The sequence below is a fragment of the Adiantum capillus-veneris genome, chromosome 3, assembly GCF_014529385.1.
Source record: "Adiantum capillus-veneris isolate H3 chromosome 3, ASM1452938v2, whole genome shotgun sequence".
Lineage (NCBI taxonomy): Eukaryota > Viridiplantae > Streptophyta > Polypodiopsida > Polypodiales > Pteridaceae > Adiantum > Adiantum capillus-veneris.
Window position 1 is genome coordinate 106,544,165 of NC_140933.1, and position 18,749 is coordinate 106,562,913.

Here is an 18,749-nt window from a genome sequence, read left to right on the forward strand (position 1 = left end):
ATTGAGTACATAAGTGGCACACATGACAGCCTCGAGCCAAAAAGAATGTGGTAAAGCTTGACTCTTGACCATACATCTTGCCATTTCCGTAAGAGATCTGTTTTTCCTCTCAGCAACACCATTTGCTGAGGCGTATACGGCATTGTACAATGGTGTTTTATCCCACGACTAGCCAGAAATGCATTAAATTCATGAGACATATACTCCCCACCTCGATCGGAACGGAGGGTGCCCATAGTACATTTCGATACGTTTTCAGCCATAGCCAGAAATTGTTTGAAGCACATAAAAACTTTGGACTTCACTTTAAGCGGAAATACCCATGCATGCCTGGAGTCATCATCAATGAAACTCACGAAGTACAGGTGATTGCCCAAGGACGGAGTTTGCATGGGCCCACAAACATCACTATGCACAAGCTACAACCTGCATGTGGCCCTACTTGAACCATCCTTTGGAAACTTAGAATGTTGCATTTGACCCAAAATATAGCCTTCACAAACATGTTTGATAGGTGCTTCAAGAGGCGGCAAAGAAGCAACCATATCAGATTTTTGCAAACGCAGCAAACTGGTAAAATTCAGATACCCAAAACGTGCATGCCAAAGTTTTGCATCTGAAATAGCCCTTGAATCTACAACTGCATTTGCAAAATTTTGTCCACACTTGTCATACAAAGTGAGCGTATACAGCCCACGGCACAAAAGGCCAGATGCAACAATTTCATCACCAAAATTGAGATCATGAACTGTACATATGTCATCCACAAATTTGACTACAAGTCCAATTCTAGCAAGTGCAGATACAGACAAAAGATTCTTCTTGATCATAGGTACATAAAGTGCATCAACAAGTGTGAAAGAACTTCCATTTGCAGCAGTAAGCACAATCTTTCCAACCCCTTGAATCGGATAAGAGGCATTGTTGGAACAAGTGACTAAATTCCCATGAGGGACAAACTCAAGAGAGGTGAACAATTCATGATGTGAGGTAATGTGCTTTATAGCACCACTGTCGAAATACCACACATGTGAATCTAACTGACAAGCATGCATCATGGACAACAAGATTGTAAGTGCACTCTGTACTAAAAGCCCATTCTGCATCAACATCAGCATCACAGTCTCCTTTTACAGAAGACTAAAAAATGACTTCATTTGTAGTGAAACCAGCATTTGCAGTGGAACCACCCTCTTTCCTCTTGACCTCTTTGGCCTTCAACTTAGGACACTGCTTGATCAAATGATCATTAACTCTACAATAATGGCAAAACGTCTTCTTTTTGCCCTTATCACTAGAATTTCCAGATGAATTGTTGCTAGCAGAAGCATTAGGAACAAAAGTTTTGCCACTCGCAGCAGAATCATAAGAAGTGGCTGCATTGCTGTTACCACCCTTTCTATGAGAAGCAATAAAAGCATATTCAATTGCATGCTGCCTAGTCCTATTTTTTCTGGAAAGTGACTCTTGCAAAACAACAATGTGCATAATGCATCAAACTTGACAACTTCAGGATTTCCTTGGGTCATTAGTCTCCAAGTACTAGCAAAAGTCTGGTATGAATCTGGTAAGGTATCAAGAACAATCTACACAAGGGAACTGTCTGAAATGACTTCACCTATAGAAATAAGTTGCTCAATGATATCCTTAACACCAGCAAGGAAAGTGTCCATATCATCTTCCTTATGCATAATCTTCGATTCCAGCTCTTTACGCAGCAAAGCAATTTTAGCCTCATTGCGGCTTGCATAAAGACCTGCTAGAATATCCCAAGCCTGTTTTGCAGATTTTGTTGAACGAATGTGAGGAACAATGGTGCACTTCACAAACAACGCAATCAATGCATGAGCCTACGCATCCTTTACATCCCAACGAGATTGTTTTGCCGTAGGCAAAACAACTCTAATAGCAGTAATTCTTGCAGTAAGACCTGCAACATCCTCAACATCGCTTGCATCCTCAGAACCAGGATGTACATCAATGCCCTGCACAATATTCTAGATGCCGTTTGACACGAGAACATGTTGCATCATGTAAGCCCACATAGGGTAATTGTCCCCATCCAATCTATCCTCAGCACCAGCAAACATATTGAACACATATGTGTTGTTGTCAGCCATGGTAAATGTTGCACCTGATGTGAAAACTGCCCGAAAAGAGGAGAAATGAAGTGGGAACAACACATGCTATATAGCACAAACCATAGAAGACTATTAGGCACATGTTATGCAAAAAACGACACTGACAGAATTTTTACACAAAATTACGAAATAGCTTGTGCAGCACTGCTTGTAGTGGAAACGGAGACCGAAATGAGCCCGAATCAAAAATCTATGCAGATTGAGCTCTACGAGTCCTCCTAAAATTTTGGTCAACTTGCGAACGCTTGCCAAAGCTCACAAAAATCAGAGAAAGTGAGCAGACGTGTACTGGAGAAGCTATCGACTGAGCCCGAGAGGACGCAACCTACTCTAATACCAATTGTTGGAATTAGGGTTGCAGAGAAATGTACACAGCTTGGAGAAGATGAAGGAAGCTCAAGGCACACAATAGAGAGTGTGTTACTTAGTGTGCAATGGAAAGATAGATAGCCCTAGAGTGATGGGCGTATATACAATGCTCGGGGGAAAAAACCTCCTAAAGAGGGAAAAAATGCCCAGGCGGTCCTAGTGTGTTCACACACATCACCATCACATGTACATGGTAACAGAAGAGAATTACCTCAATCTGACCACCAAAGCTATTACCATAACCATAAGCTCCATGATGGAGGACTACAATGCGATGATGAATAGCCATCTTTGATGCACAACAAAATCTCTCAACCCAGCCAATGGTATCTCCTGCAAGAGGTTTCAAAAGTCACAATAGAAAACAAACAACAAAAATAGACAAGTATTGTATATAATTATGATTGAAGCAAATTCCTGCCACCATAGAGACCATGATCAACAACCACCCAGAGTCTGAAAAAGTTGAATATGCAAGTTGCATGCTTGCACGAACATGATCCTCACTACAAATATCCCAAAGGGGCACAACATGGGAGGCTAACACTACAAGAGGCTCTTCATATTAGCGACGCTCACACAGCGACGCTTATAGCGACGCTCATAGCGACGCCGGCTGGGGTAAAAAAATAACCGAGCGCGCCCAAAAACTCAGATCTCAGATCTGAGTTTTTCGGCGCCCTCAAGCAAGGAGCAGGTAACGCTCTCCCTCACTCTCTCTCTCTCTCTCTCTCTCTCTCTCTCTTTTTTCTCCACACACACACACACACACACACACACACGAGGAGAGGAAGGAGAGCCAGGTATGCTCCTTCCCTCTCCTCATTCTCATGTTCCCTTCCCCTCTTTCTCTCTCCCTCTCTCTCTCTCTCACACACACACATACACACACACACATAGTGTTTTTGAGAGAGAGAGAGAGAGAGAGAGAGAGAGAGAGAGAGAGAGAGAGAGAGAGAGAGAGAGAGAGAGAGAGAGAGAGAGAATACAAACGAAAACAAAAACGCACACACACATACATAAACAAAGAATGCACACACACATTGAGAGAGAAAAAGAGAGAGAGAGCATGCATAAACAAAAAACGCACGCATTGAGAGAGGAAAAGAGAGAGAGAACATGCATAAACAAAAAACGCACACATTGAGAGAGGAAAAGAGAGAGAAAACATGCATACGATCCAAAAAAACGCACACACATTGAGAGAGAAAGAGAGAGAAACTAATTTAACGTCGTAGGAAACTAATTAAAATTAAAAGACCTAAAGAGCTAGCCGACAAGGAGTTGAACTCAAGACCTATTATTCAAGAGGAAAATGGCATAATCAATCTATCATACTTGGCATGGGTGATAGAAAGGTTATACCATTTATCTCTTTTTATTGGCACACACATCCACACACGCGCACACACACAAGAAGAAGAGAGTTATAACGTCGTAAGAAACTATCTTAAAAGACGTTAAAGATTAGGTTATATGTAGACTTACATTAAATTAGATTTAGGTTTATTTTTAACTAGATTTACGTTTATTTAAGCTAGATTTAGATTTACGTTATATTAGATTAGATTTAGGTCTCCATAGACTGCGATGCCTGCATGAAGCGGGTGAAGAAAGCCCTCAATGGAATATAGCGTATTGCTGCCTTCACTCATGGTGGGCTCCGTCGATCCAAAAGTACTGGTGAAATGTCTTCAGAAGATAGGGAAGAAGGTGGATCTTCAGGGCGGCAAGAGTCACTACATCCCCGACACAATGACCATCTAGACAACCTCTAGTCATTAAACTTACGTTAAATTAGATTTAGCTTTATTTTTAGTTAGATTTACGTTTATTTAGATTTACGCTTATTTACGTTAGATCGAGTCCACGCAAGAATTACTTACGGTTTAGGGTTTAGAGTTAGACGAACAGTGAAAAGATCTACTGTGAAAAGATGTTAAGATGAAGTGAACTGCTATAGCTAGAGAAGAGGCAAAGGGGTTTTGTCCACTACATGCAGTATCATGTAGACGTGGGTGTGTAGATTTCTTGTACCCACAAATATAGGTATTGACCAATAAAGACGAGATTATAACCCGGTGGTTCTGATCTCCGTGCACCTCTAGACCGAGGTGTGCGGGGATTGGACATGACTAGAGAATGTGAGGTAGAGAGAGAGAGAGAGAGAGAGAGAGAGAGAGAGAGAGAGAGAGAGAGAGAGAGAGAGAGAGAGAGAGAGAGAGAGAGAGAGATAAGACGAAGAATGCCAATAGAATATTAAATTTGTTGTCCAGGTTATAAGTTTTTTATCCTCATTATGAGTAGCGACGAGGATGTGGGACCGTCCAACCGAAACACCTATCTCTCAACGAGGGTCTTATGTCCTTGTAATCAATGCAAGCATGCTGTGCGACGGACAAGACGTGTTTCTTTGCAGCACGTTCGCAAATTTGGCGAGTTCGATCCATCTATTATAGATCGAGTTGTTGCCAATTATAACTCGTCGGACTCTGACGCTGGCCAACAAGTAGCAATCTTGCAACCCAATAGACGTGCTCGCAGGCGCTTTGGTCAAGCAGCATGTGTGAGGCCACAAGATGTAGCCTCTGACAGCTCGGGGGATGATCATGCAGAGCACATTCCCAACGAGGCAATGTTTGAGCCCGAGATTGATGAAATGATCGAGACGATCATGGATTCAGAAAGGCTTATCTATGATGATATGAAAAGTGAAGCTGATACGCCATTGTATAATGGAGCACGTATGTCTAGATTGAAAGCACTCCTGGTTCTTCTCAACATGCAGGCAAAGTTTGGATGGAGTGACACTAGCGTCACAGCGCTTTTCAGGTGATCTATTACAATTAGTTTACTTTAATAGAACTCTAAATGTATAATGATCTGATAGATTTTTACACGACTGTATCATATTTTTATGTTGTGTAGATTGCTGAAAGAGCACATACTACCAGCTGACAATGTGATGCCAGATTCCCGAGATGAAGCAAGAAATATTTTGCAAAACTTGGGGATGGATTACAATTCTATCCACGCTTGTCCTAATGACTGCATTCTTTTCAGAGGGGAATACATAGACATGGAGAAGTGTCCGAAATGTGATTCCGAAAGATATCGAGTAGATCTCCACGGGACAAAAATTCCACAAAAGGTTTTGCGACATTTCCCTCTGCTTCCTCGCATCAAGCATTTCTTCGAATGTAAGTCCATGGTCGCCCTAGCATCATGGCATGAGGAGAATAAATCTTCGCATGGTGTGCTACGAATTCCTGCAGATTGCGTAGCGTGGAAACATATAGATGGAACATGGTCGGATTTTGCCAGGGAAGCTCGAAATTTGCGCTTAGGCCTGGCTATGGATGGCGTAAATCCATTTGGTCAAAGATCAACATCTTACAGTGTATGGCCCGTTGTCATCGTCAACTACAACATTCCCCCGTGGTTGACTACGAAGAAGGGGCACCTATGGCTAAGCTTGATTGTGCCAGGGCGATATAAAGTGGGGAATATGGATGTGTATCTTCGTCCACTATTGGAAGAGCTACAACAATTGTGGATTGGCATAGAGGTGGTGGATATGAGCCGACACACAGGACGACGGAATGCTTTGATCAGAGGCATTCTAATGTGGACCATGCATGACTATCCCGGGCTAACAGAATGCTCAGGTGATCTATTGACACTCCTCACTCAGACACTGTAAATCTTGTTTTTTCCCATAGTTGATCTATTATCATGTGTATACATGCAGGGCTTCAAACAAGCGGATACAGAGCATGTGTCACATGTGGACCTAGACTGAATGCACGTAGGGCACCCTCACTGAAGAAGCAAATCTACGAAGGTCATCAAGCGTATCTTCCAGAGAATCATGTGTTACGCGACGCCTTTTTGGGAAGAGAGCCACCAAGGATGTCTGCACAAGCATGGTTAGAGCAGAAGGAGATGTGCGATGACGGATTGCCTCCAGGGATGAAGAGACTATCTCTATGGTACGAGTTACCATACTGGCCCCGACTCATGATCAATCACTTGCTCAATCCAATGCACATATTCAAGAATGTGGGTAATCTACTATGGGACCATTTGACCCGCAAGAAAGATACTTTGGGAGCCAGAGTTGACCTTAGGTATGTGGATCGTATGGAGCAATATTGGCCGCAAACAGCGTCTGATGGATCGATAAAACTCCCTAAAGCACCATGGATTTTCACAGGAGCCCAAGAACGCAAAGTAAAAGAGACCATTCGATCTTTGCGGACCCCCACTGGCATAATGCACTCGCTCCGAACGTGTTTTACTAAAGAAGGAAAGCTTACCGGTTTGAAGTCACACGATTGGCATAAAATATGTCAGGTACGTTCATAGTGGACTTTAATATCATTGCATAAAATTTGGACTTTAATATCATTGCTGCACATACTTTACAGTTTATTTTACCGGTTGCCATTGAGGGATGTTTGTCTCTCGACATCCGTAACACAATCTACAAACTTGCAAAGCTGGTGCAATGGATCTCACAAAAGGAGATCAACGTAGACTCCATACCATTCGCCAAACTAAATGCTGCGGAGCTTGTGTGCATGTTTGAGAAACATTTTCCTACTACAATGCTAACCATTCAGGTGCATCTTCTTGTTCACATAGTTGATGAGGTGGAAATAGCTGGCACAGCTCATTCCAGATGGATGTTCTTCTTAGAGCGTTCCATGAAAACGCTTAAGGGATATGTGCGTCAAAAGGAACGTCCGGAGGGTAGCATGGCAGAAGGTTGGTTGGTATCAGAGTCCCTAGTGTACATTGGAGAGTGGCTAGACGGATTTGATAAATCCCGGGACACGCTATGGCGAACCATAGATGATGAGTGCATATCTGGGATTGTCATGTGCAATCTCGGTGTTGAGAAGAAGATGACGGAAGATCTAGAGGCTAAAATCAACCGATTTTGCATGCTTCACAATCCAGTGATGCAAAAGTGGATTTCACAATATGAGGATGCAAAGCAAGAGAGACAAAGGGCACGAATCGAGTGGAGACGGGGAAGACGACCACCGATGCACTATCCAGCGGTTCTGGAGAGCCTACCAACCTTCATGAGCTTAAGATGGTTGCACAACCAATTGAAAAGCGCACAACAATGCGGTGACGAAGTGACTGAAGAAGAGTGGGAGTACTCTTGGGGTTGCGCGACCAAGGTAAGTTTGCAATGTACGACTAGCAAGTGACTTTATTTATAAACGTTTGAACGGCCACTCATAATCTTTGTTCGTTGTAGTATAAGTCATACACAGCAGCATGGTGTAAAGGTCGACATTTTAGGGTGGAACGAATCGACAAAAAGCGTTTTACTCAAGATTGTGGAATCATGGCAAAATTTGAACAGTCTAGTCGACGACGTTCCTCTGATGCAGATCTCGTGGTGGCGGAACTCACTTACTTCGGCACGCTGCAAGAGATTTTGAGGATCGATTACAGAGGATTTTTTGTCGACTTGTTCGACGTGCAATGGTTCAAGATAATCATGGAGGGTCGCAACGCTACTGTGCGTAGAGGAGAGTCTGGTTTTCTTGAGGTGGATTCTACTAAGAAATGGACTGACCTAAGAGACACTTTCGTACTACCCGAGCATTGTGAACAAGTAAGTATGTAAATAGTTAACATCCCCCTTTTACAAGTTATGTGCTTGAAAGCTCTCATGTAAGTTATGTGGCTCTGGCAGGTAATATTTCATCCTACAAAGTCTACATCAAACTGGTGGTACGTCATAGAGGTAGCCCCTCGTAGTGCAAGGACGTATGAAGGCTACCATGTGCCAATCACAACGACATCAATGGAGGAGATCAGAGAAGATGCTCAATCAGAAGCCGCTGCGGTGGTGCGAGACGAGCATCAAGATGCTACTACTCTATATGGGGTGCATGCAGAGGAGCTACAAAATGAAACAGAGGATATGTGTTTAAACGGAGAGCTCTATATAGATATAGGAAGTTATGCTGAGTTATGCGAGTATGAGAGAGAGATCTCTTAAAGCCACAAATATTGTATTTGAACAATTTTGCTCCGTGTTGTAAAAGATTTGGCTCTCTAAGTACCTTCCATGGTGTATAACGCTCTTTTCTACTCGCGCTCACATCTTTTGATTGAAAATTCTGAGTTTTCGACTTGCCTCTTCTATCACTCAATTCATTGCGTCATTGTATTTATATGTGTCATTACGTCATTGTATTTAATGGTCTTTGCGTCATTGTCTACTCTATTCATTCAATATTAAGTTTAAATATTCGTGTGTTTAATGCAGGTATGGATGTTGAGGAGTTTCTTTCTTCTTTGTCATCGCAGTAGAGACAGTGGTACGTGGAGCGTCATCGCTCTGGCGCATCATCGCGCGTTCCTACTCCATCCGCATCTCCCTCTCTTTCGGAGCATTCGGCGCGCTCCGAAGCTTCGGCGTCGACGAGACGAGCTTCACACTCGTCTAGACACCGGCGCTCTAGTGGTGGCGGTGGCGGTTGTTGTGGGGATTCCGCCACCGATGCCTCCACTCCGCCTCGTGTTCGACGAGGCTCTTTACCCTCCCCTTCTTTGCCCGCCCCCACACCAGCCACAGCATCGCCATCTACGCCAGGTTTTGCACGGCTGACTATTCCTAGAAGCTACACACCTCTACCTACTCCGCCAGGAGCCACCCCACTCGACACTCCTCGCTTCGGGGCCCAGAAACCGGTGGAGACACCTGACGTCCGTACCCCCATCGACACGCCGCTAGAGACCCCTGCCGGGACACCCAGGTTCACGCGTCACCGGCCAGAGGGCTTGCCTTACTCCGTCGACATCAGCGGCGGCATCATCATGGATGATGACGGCAAGAAGGTGATCTCGCGCATGCGTGGTCTTTGCTCTCAGCTGTTTAGACACTACATACTAAACAAATGGAGTGAAGTACCAAGTGATTTAAAAAACAGAGTCATCAGCATACTTCATGATGAGTTTCCCGTTCCAACACGGGATCAGCGCTTCAATGAAGACCTGATGAAGATTCGAATGCGCGAATACTGCAAACACAAGCGTTCCGAAGTGCAAAAAGAAATCAAGAATGGGTGGAACAGGCCAGATTGGCTGGCCAAAGAAGATTGGAAGAATGCGAAGAAAGCAGCGCGCGAGAATCCCGACAAGTGGAAGCAAAAAAAGGATGCAGCCAGAGCGCGAGTAGAGGCAGGGAGCTCGCACCACTTGGGGAGCGGTGGATGGGCATCATTTGAGGCCGATTTTGTAAGTGTTTTCACATTGCTCTTTATGCATGTTCGATAGTTTAGGGTTTATGAGTTTTTTAGTTCTAACATAATGAAATCTTTGTATGTTTTGACAGTGGTCGATGACAGGACGTGATCCCACACCGTACGAGCGCAAGTACGCAGGCAGGAAGGGCTTAAACGCCCTGATGGACATTCTCAGTTCTCGCGGCGGCATGGTTAGTATTAGGGTTTACTCTTTTTTATTTTTTGTATTGTTTTATAAATGTCGTTATATGTTTATACTTACTGAAAGCTGTCTTATTGTCTTTTTTTGCAGAATCCGACAGATACGCCGCTTGGACGCGATGAGACATCTGACTAGACGACGTCAGTTTAGCCGTAGCTAGATAGCATTAGTTTAGAATTTCTCATAGCTTATGTATCATGAGACGGATTTTATACGTCTTTTTGAACCATGTATATTATTACATTTGTCACCGCAGTTCCTTTTGCCAATCAATTCTTTATGCCTATGATGTTGTACAATTGTCATTATTACATTTGCCAATCAATTCATTTTGCCTATGATGTGTACAATTGTCAATTTTGCAAACAATGCGTCTTGTGGGTGACTATTTTGGGTCTATTATCTACCCTTGCACTTTTTTTAAAAAGTGAATCAAGTACAATATGGTTGATGGGTGGCAGGGCATTCAATGCCCTGCCACCAAAAAAAAATTCTCTCGGGCGTCGCTATAAGCGTCGCTATTTATGGCTCTGTAGCGTCGCTATGAGCGTCGCTATAGTCTTCTGTGTAAACGTCGCTATATGCATCGCTATAGGCGTCGCTATATGCGTCGCTATATAGCGACGCTCATAGCGACGCCTATAGCGACGCTCTCGTAGCGACGCTCTTAGCGACGGTTTTAGCGACGCCGGGGGTTATAAAAACCCAGTGTATTTCCGTCGCTAACAGCGTCACAAGAGCACACAACCTCTTGTAGTGTAAGTGGGAACCACCAAAGGGAAGATCCAAAAAATAAAATCAGCAGCCCATGCGACTGTTCTCCCACCACGCACACACAAGGTCCCATCAAGGCATGCACATCCCATGTGCTCATGAACACAAATCCATGCTGGATGTCAAACACGGGTCCTAAAATCAGTAGCAATGGCTATGTAGTCCCCAGAAATGGCCATGCATCATGAGTCAGATAATGAGGATAGAGAAGACAAAGGAATATCAATGATGTAGAAAAAAGAAATGGTTTTCTCTGCAACAATATTCCCAAGAGGTACTGCGATACAAGTGGCTAAACAAAGTGACTTAACTCCAATAAATGAACAAAACAAACGACTACATCACAAGTGAAAGCTCACCATGCTCTCGCTCCATGTTTTCATCCACCCTAGTCTCAACAATCATCTCCTTTCCCTTGTGAAAAGTATTTGTAGCTTAGAAAAATCATAAAAACACAGTATTACCAGTATGTAAAACATATAATTTAAGGAAAAAGAGAGTTTCAAGCTCTTCGACAAATTATGTTTAGAGTGGTTGGACTGGGATAGAGATAGAGGGTGTGTGTGTGTGTGTGTGTGTGTGTGTGTGTGTGTGAGAGAGAGAGAGAGAGAGAGAGAGAGAGAGAGAGAGAGAGAGAGAGAGAGAGAGAGAGAGAGAGAGAGAGAGAGAGAGAGAGAGGGGGGGGGGGGGATGGGAGATTGACGAGGGAGTGGAATGAGGAAGAGGGAGAGAGAGAGGGTTGGAGGGGATAGAGAGAGAGGGGGATGGGATGGAGAGAGTGACTGGACGGTGGTAAAGAGAGTACACTAGCAAGGGATAGAGAGAAAGGGGGTGGGAGGAGGGTAGAGAGAGTGAGAGTGGTGGGGCGGGAGGGGAGTGACAGATGGAGAGAGAGAGAGAGAGAGAGAGAGAGAGAGAGAGAGAGAGAGAGAGAGAGAGAGAGAGAGAGAGAATATTGAAATGAAGTGGAGAGAGAAATGTGTTGATTAGGGAAAGGATGAGAGAGATTTGATTTTTTTTAAATAAAAAAATAAATTAATACTATATAACTAATCTTAATGGATACTTTTTTTTACTTGTTATACAAGCTCAATCTCTTTTAATTTTAAGAGGATCTTATGCTATAGTATGCTTTATCTACCAAGTAAATTGTGAGGTCCCCAACCCCGAGAAGATTGGTGCGACTTGATAGATGGCCTTCCTTTATTCTCCTTTTCTATTGACGACACCCTACTCTGTTTCCACAAAGTAGAGATACGAGCAACAAAAGAGATGAATTCCTCTATCCATCGTTTACATGGTTATAAGGGTCATATGCCACAAGCCAGGTTGAAAAATTTAGGATTGTAATGAAGCTGTTTCTTAACATAAAGATGAAATCCCATTGACATATTTAGAATCCATAAACAACGCCTTTTTCCCCACGTTTAAGAGGCACGGCCACCATCCATAAACCATAAATATGATATGCGACTTAGTCTAAACTAAATAGTAATCTTGTGTCACGTAGATTTGGGCCATCTCGACTCTTGGCACAATGAGTCTCTAATTTCACTTCTCTTAATAAGAGAGAGTGGAGAGTTTCTCAACTAATCGAGACCACCCATCCTTGACTGGCAACCTGAGCCAGCCCCCACTTTCCACCCCATACTCACACTTTTTTGCCTGTTTACTAATTACTACCACATTTTTTTACATATACAAACAATGTTCTTTAATTAATTCCAGACACAGATTCTTTCATCAAGCCCTTCAAATATCACCAACACATTTCTTTCTCAAACATGGTCTAATGAAGACAGTCCTATAATTCAACAAAAATGAATCTTTCAATTATTCTTAAGAGTTGCCGCTACCCGCGGACTTTCTCTGTCTATCCAATAGAGCCTTTGCAAAGGATTTACTCATTTGCTAACCGCGAAATGCCCATACTTTCTTAGTCGCTAACTGCAAGGGAGTATCTCGCTAACCGCAAGGCATCCTGCTAACCGCAAGGTATCTTGCTAACCACAAGAGACAAAAAGAGAGATGATAACCTCAGCTTAATCTCCACTAACCGCGGAATTACCTCGCTAACAACGAGTTCCATCTAGAAACAAGATATTCTTTCAGCAATTGTTTTCTTTATGTGATTTCTCAAACAAGATTAACTAACATCTAATATCAAACACTAATCATAAATCAAACAATTCCTTGTCTACTCTATGTCATGTGCTTGTTTCTTGTGATATAATCACATTTTCTGGACAGTTTAAGGGAATTCTTTGGCTTGAATTACCACTAATTATGTATAACGATGCAGAATTATAAATTCATCTTACTGGATTAGCAACACGTTCGACTACCTCTCGTGGTTGAGGTTGGATGGCTTTTACTTCTTCCGCAACCAATACCTCCGCTTGAGCAACATTTGGAGTAATTGATGCCTTCCTCTACATCTTTCTTGGAGGTGGAGCGACATGAGCGTCCTTCGAGCTTCGACTAACTCGCTTCAGGGCCATAGTATCGCCAAAGAGAAGAGAGAAAGTGAGAAAGAGAACTCAAGAATTTGAGAGGTAACACGATGATGGTAGAGAAAGAAGCTGGAGATGCAGATGGCTTGAGGGTAAGAGCTTGAGAGAGAGAGGTTGAGGGAGAGAAGGTAACTCCGACGTCAAGGCAAGAGAGCTTCCGCTTCTGAGAGTGTGTCTCTCAAAGTGAAGGGAGAGCGGTCTTTTTATAGGCTCTCAAGGCTAGCTAAGAATAGAGGGAGGAAGGAGAGATAAGTCCGTGCACGTTCACGACTGGATTTTTTTTTTTGTGGAGACGGATTTCAATGTGCAATTTCAAACCTCTTAGATGAAACTTGGCTTCCAAGACAAGCCAAACTAAGCTCCTCCTCTCTTTCTTTCTTAAAAGTACTTCTCCTACTCCTTCTTTCCTAAAATTGCTCTCCTTTTCCTAAAATTACTCTCTCTTTCCAAAAGAGTCAACTCTTATCCTTAGATACAATCTTGAGGCTTAAGTTTCCCATCAACCTTATTGTTTCAAGTGAATAAGGCTCATAATTAATAGTTCTAAAGTTCAATATTTTATCCGATCGTTCCATTAGGATGCTCTTTGACTTAATAAAATGTAAATCTCAAATATTTGCAAAGTAAATGAAACACTTTTATTGAAAAATGTTGGGTACATTACAATCTCCCCAACTTAGGGATTCGAGATGTCCTCATCTCGAGAAAAAGTGAGGATAGTCCTTCCTTAGGGTGGCTTCATCTTCCCATGTTGCATTTTCTTCAGAATAGTCTTCCCACTGAACAAGGTGTTCTCTGAGAACTCTATTTCAAAGGATCTTCTCTTGAGACTCTAAAATTCTAGAAGGTTAAAGTTCCAAGATGTTTTGAGTAGGCATGACAACTTGTTCATCATTGAGGAGTTGATCATCACTTCGAATATAGGGTTTCAACAAGCTTACATGAAATGCATCGTGGACTTTGATATGAGCTAGCAGCTTCAACTTGTACACTTGGGTTCCTATACACTTGGTCACTTCATAAGGGACACAATAACATGGACTAAGCTTCTTGTACTTTCCAAGTGATAGGGTACTTCTATTTGGATGAATCCGAAGAAAAACCTTGTCACCTTCTTTAAATCTTCTTTCCGATCTCTTACTATCTACATACTACTTTTGACGATCCTGAGCTGCCTGAATATCCTTTCGGATGGCTTTTGTTTGATTTTCCATTTCTTCCAGCATCTTCTTAGACGCTTCAACTCTGATGGTAGGGTTAGAAAAGTTGAGTGGAGAGACACATTCTTGACCATACAAGGCACAAATTGGGGTCATACCAATGCTTTGATGATGAGAAGCATTGTAAGCATACTACACTAGAGGTAAAAATTGAATCCATCACTTAGGTTCTCTACTGCATAAGCTCTAAGAATATCTTCAATGACTTGGTTAACTCGTTCTGTTTGACCATCTGATTGAGGATGGTATGCGGTACTAAAGTTTAACTCTGTTCCAATTGCCTTGAAGAGTGACGTCCAAAAGTTTGAACTGAACTTCACATCTTGATTGCTTACAATCCGTTTGGGAAAGCCATGCAATGTGAAAATCTCTTTAACAAATAGTCGTGCAATGTCAGAGGCGGTAAAGTTTGTCTTGACTGGTATGAGATGCGCAACCTTTGTGAGTAGGTCAACAACTACCATGAGTGAATTATAACCTTCTTGTACCATAGGTGATCCAATGACGAAGTCCATACTTATGCATTCCCATTTCATTTGGGGAATTTCCAATGGTTGAAGTTTACCGGGAAGTTTAACTCTCTCAACTTTAATCATTTGGCATGTCAAGCATTGACGAACATAGCGTAGACCATCTCCCTTTTGCCCAGTCCAATAGAAACTTTTTCGTACGGCATTGAGAGTCTTCGTATATCCTGGGTGTCCTGAAGTAGGGCTATCATGGGCCTCAAATAAAATAGCTTTCTTTAAGCTAGGGTCCTTTGGTACACATAACCTATTTCTATAGTAGAGACAAGGTCCATCATGTGAGAAGTGTAACATTGAAGGTATATTCTTTGAATCCCCAGATTGAACAAGGTTAAGCTGCCTTTGATACTCTGGATCAGATGATGCAACTTCCTTAATCTTTTCAATGATTGGGTTGTTGGGTATAGATATGAGGCTTAAAAAAGGTTTTCGACTGAGTGAATCTGCAACCGTGTTTTCTTTTTTGGGACAATAGTTAATGTCAAAGTCAAATTCTTGCAAAAGTTCTACCCATCGTCTTTGTCACATATTCAAAGTTGCTTGCATAAAAATCCACTTTAAGCTCTTATGGTCGGTTATAAGTCAAAACTTTCGTCCGATAGTTCGAGATCGTGGGTGGGATAGTTCTTTTCATGAACCTTAAGCTTACGTGAGGAGAAAGCTATTGGTCTGCCTTGTTGAACTAATACTCCTCCAACTGCTATTCCACTAGCATCAGGACGACTTCAAAGGCTTGGTTAAAATCTGGTAGCTTTAGGCACGGTGCTATAGTCACATACTGCTTAAGTTGATCAAATCTTTCTTGGTGTAGGGGTCCCCAGCTTATCTTCACTTCTTTCTTCAAAAGATCGATCAAGGGTGAAGCAATCACTGCATAATCCTTTATAAAGATTCTATACCATCCTATGATTCCCAAGAATCCTCTAAGCTCACTTGCATTTGATGGCTGAGGCTATTCAACAATATCTTGAACTTTAGTAGGGTCCACTGAGATTCCTTCATGCTAAACAATAAATCTAAAATACTCAATCCTTGGAGTGAAAAATGAACACTTGCTTGTCTTTGCATATAGCTTGTGTTCTCGAAGAATATCCAACACCTTTCTTAGGTGGTCTTCATGTTCTTCTTCATCCTTTGAGTAGATTAGAATATCATCAAAGAAGACAAGAACAAAGTCATCTAGGAACGACCTGAAAATATCCTGCATCAGTCTATTGAATGTAGCCGGAGCATTAGTGAGACCAAATGACATTACTATGAACTCAAAATGTCCATATCGGGTGTTGAAAGCTCTCTTTGGAATATATGATTCCTTAATTCTGATTTGATAATAACCAAAACTTAGATCTATCTTTGAGAAGACCTTGGAACCATGTAGTCTGTCCAACAATTCATAGATTCGTGGGATAGGATAGTTTTTCTTCACTGTTACCTGGTTTAGTCCTCTGTAATCAATGTAGAGTCGTAAAGTCCCATCTTTCTTCTTCTGAAAGAGTGATGGTGCTCCCCAACTTGATTTACTCGGTCTAATAAATCCCTGTTCTATAAGTTGACGAAGCTGTTCTTTCAATTCAGTGGCCTCCGGTAGCGCCATTTTATAAGGTCTTTTTGACACTGGCTCACTTCCTGGAAGAATCTCTATCTCATGATCAATCGCTCGATTTGGAGGAAGAGAGGTGAGATCTTCAGGGAAGACATCTGAATATTCATGAAGCCAAGAGGGTTTTGTAACGCTTGATTTTGAATCCATCTTGTTCAGCTTGACCACCACAAATATTTTTTTTCCGGCCTTCATACCTTTGAGTAGACGGTTAGCTTTAACTAATTGAATCTTTGAAATCCCATTCTTTCCCTGTACTTCGACTTGAATTGCTTGACTATCTCTAAAGCTCATACTACCTAGGCCACAATGGATGCTAGCATGATTCTTAGATAACCAATCCATCCCAAGAATTCCATCATACATTCCAACTAGTAAAGTTCTAAAGAAAGCCGAAGTAGCATGTCCTCCTAGTTCAAAGTCAAGGGTTCCCACAAAATATCGTGATACCACGGTTTTCCCATTAGCCAATTCTACTATCATGGGTTTATTTTGTTTTTTAATCAGGTTCAACTTCCGCAAGCATTTTTGGGGATAGAAGAATGAGTACTGCCACAATCAATGAGGAGGTTAAAAGGTTTACCTTGATGGGTTGTTGGTGTTTGAATAACAACAAATTGTCTTTGGGCTCCAGGGTTGCCAATAGCTGCATAAATTCTTGCTCTCTCTTCTTCTTCACCAAGGGTAGGCTCTCCTAAAACTGCGTGTATATGGGCATTCCTACCTTGACCTCTTCCAAAGGCCCTCGCTGCTCTACCTCGTCCACCACCTCATCCATTGTTATGTCCAAAAGGATGGTGACTTTGACCTACTTCAGTTGTTGCTGCTGCTCTATTAGTCAGACATGGACATCTATTCCAATAATGTCCCAACTCTCCACATTCAAAGCATTGAACATCCAAGCGTGAAGGATTTTGAGCATTAGCAGCATAAGCTCTTTGTGGTTGTCCATTATTATTGGGAAGCCTTATTGGACGTCTGGCATCGTTAAAACTCTGATTTTTTTCAAATCTCCTTCTAATTCCTTACTCCTTCATTAAGGGCTTAGCTCGTAGTAAAGCATCTTGTACAGTACTAGGTTTCATGGCTTCTAATCGTGAGCTAATTGGTTCTCTTAAACCTTAACAAAAACGGGCTACCTGTTGCTCTATGATCATTGGTGGAGCATAACGCCTAAGCCTTACAAACTTTGAGTAGTACTCTTCCAAGGTTAAACTGTATTGCTTTAAGCTAAAGAACTCATTCATCTTCAATGCTTCGTGTGCATGAGGTAAGTATCTTTCCTTTACAGCCTGTTTAATTTCTCTCCAACTCTGGGAGTTCTCCAATACTCCCATGTCACGACAATGTTGTTTCCACCATAATTTTGCTTCACCAGAGAGGCGAAACATCCCTATCATCGCTTGATTTGCACGTGTAGCCTTTGCAGCCAAGAAGTAATCATCCATAGCTTCAATCCATACTTCTGCATCCTTCTCAATATCAATACCCTCTCCTTTAAAAGAAGATGGTTGCATTTGTTTCAACAATAACTTCTTCTCCTGAATCTTTTGTATAGATAGCATCGTTTTGAGGGTTTTCTATTATAGGAGTGATTTGAGCGTTCTCTTGAGTATACGCATATATTAACATTAATGTTTGTAACAACCCAAAACATTAGGGTATTGTTGGACGGGTACGCCGCGACGGACGTCAGCACAACGAGAACTCACCTAACAAGTAATGTCAGCTAAGGACGAAGCTCGACCCGCAAGCGCGTGGAAGCAAGCATAAGGTGTCAACCTACACTCGACCGACTCCTAACTAATTCCTACAGAGGTCCCTACCACTTGTCTAAGTCACAGTCTTCAAAAGTGCAAAAGAGGATTCTTCCTACAACGCTTGCTAGAGCCGAACACCCATCAAACACTTTCGAAACACCATAGAACTTGAAGGAGACCCTACTAATACCTATAGGCCGCTCTCCCTAAGGTCTATGAACCAAAATCACGACCCAAAACACCCGGTGCAGAAACACGTAGGATGTCTAGCCAAAATCTGCAGGTCTTTGTTTCCAAAATCTGAAGTGCCTAATGTGTAGCTCTACTTAATGTGAACGCGTGGATATGCTGCAATGTGAAATTAGA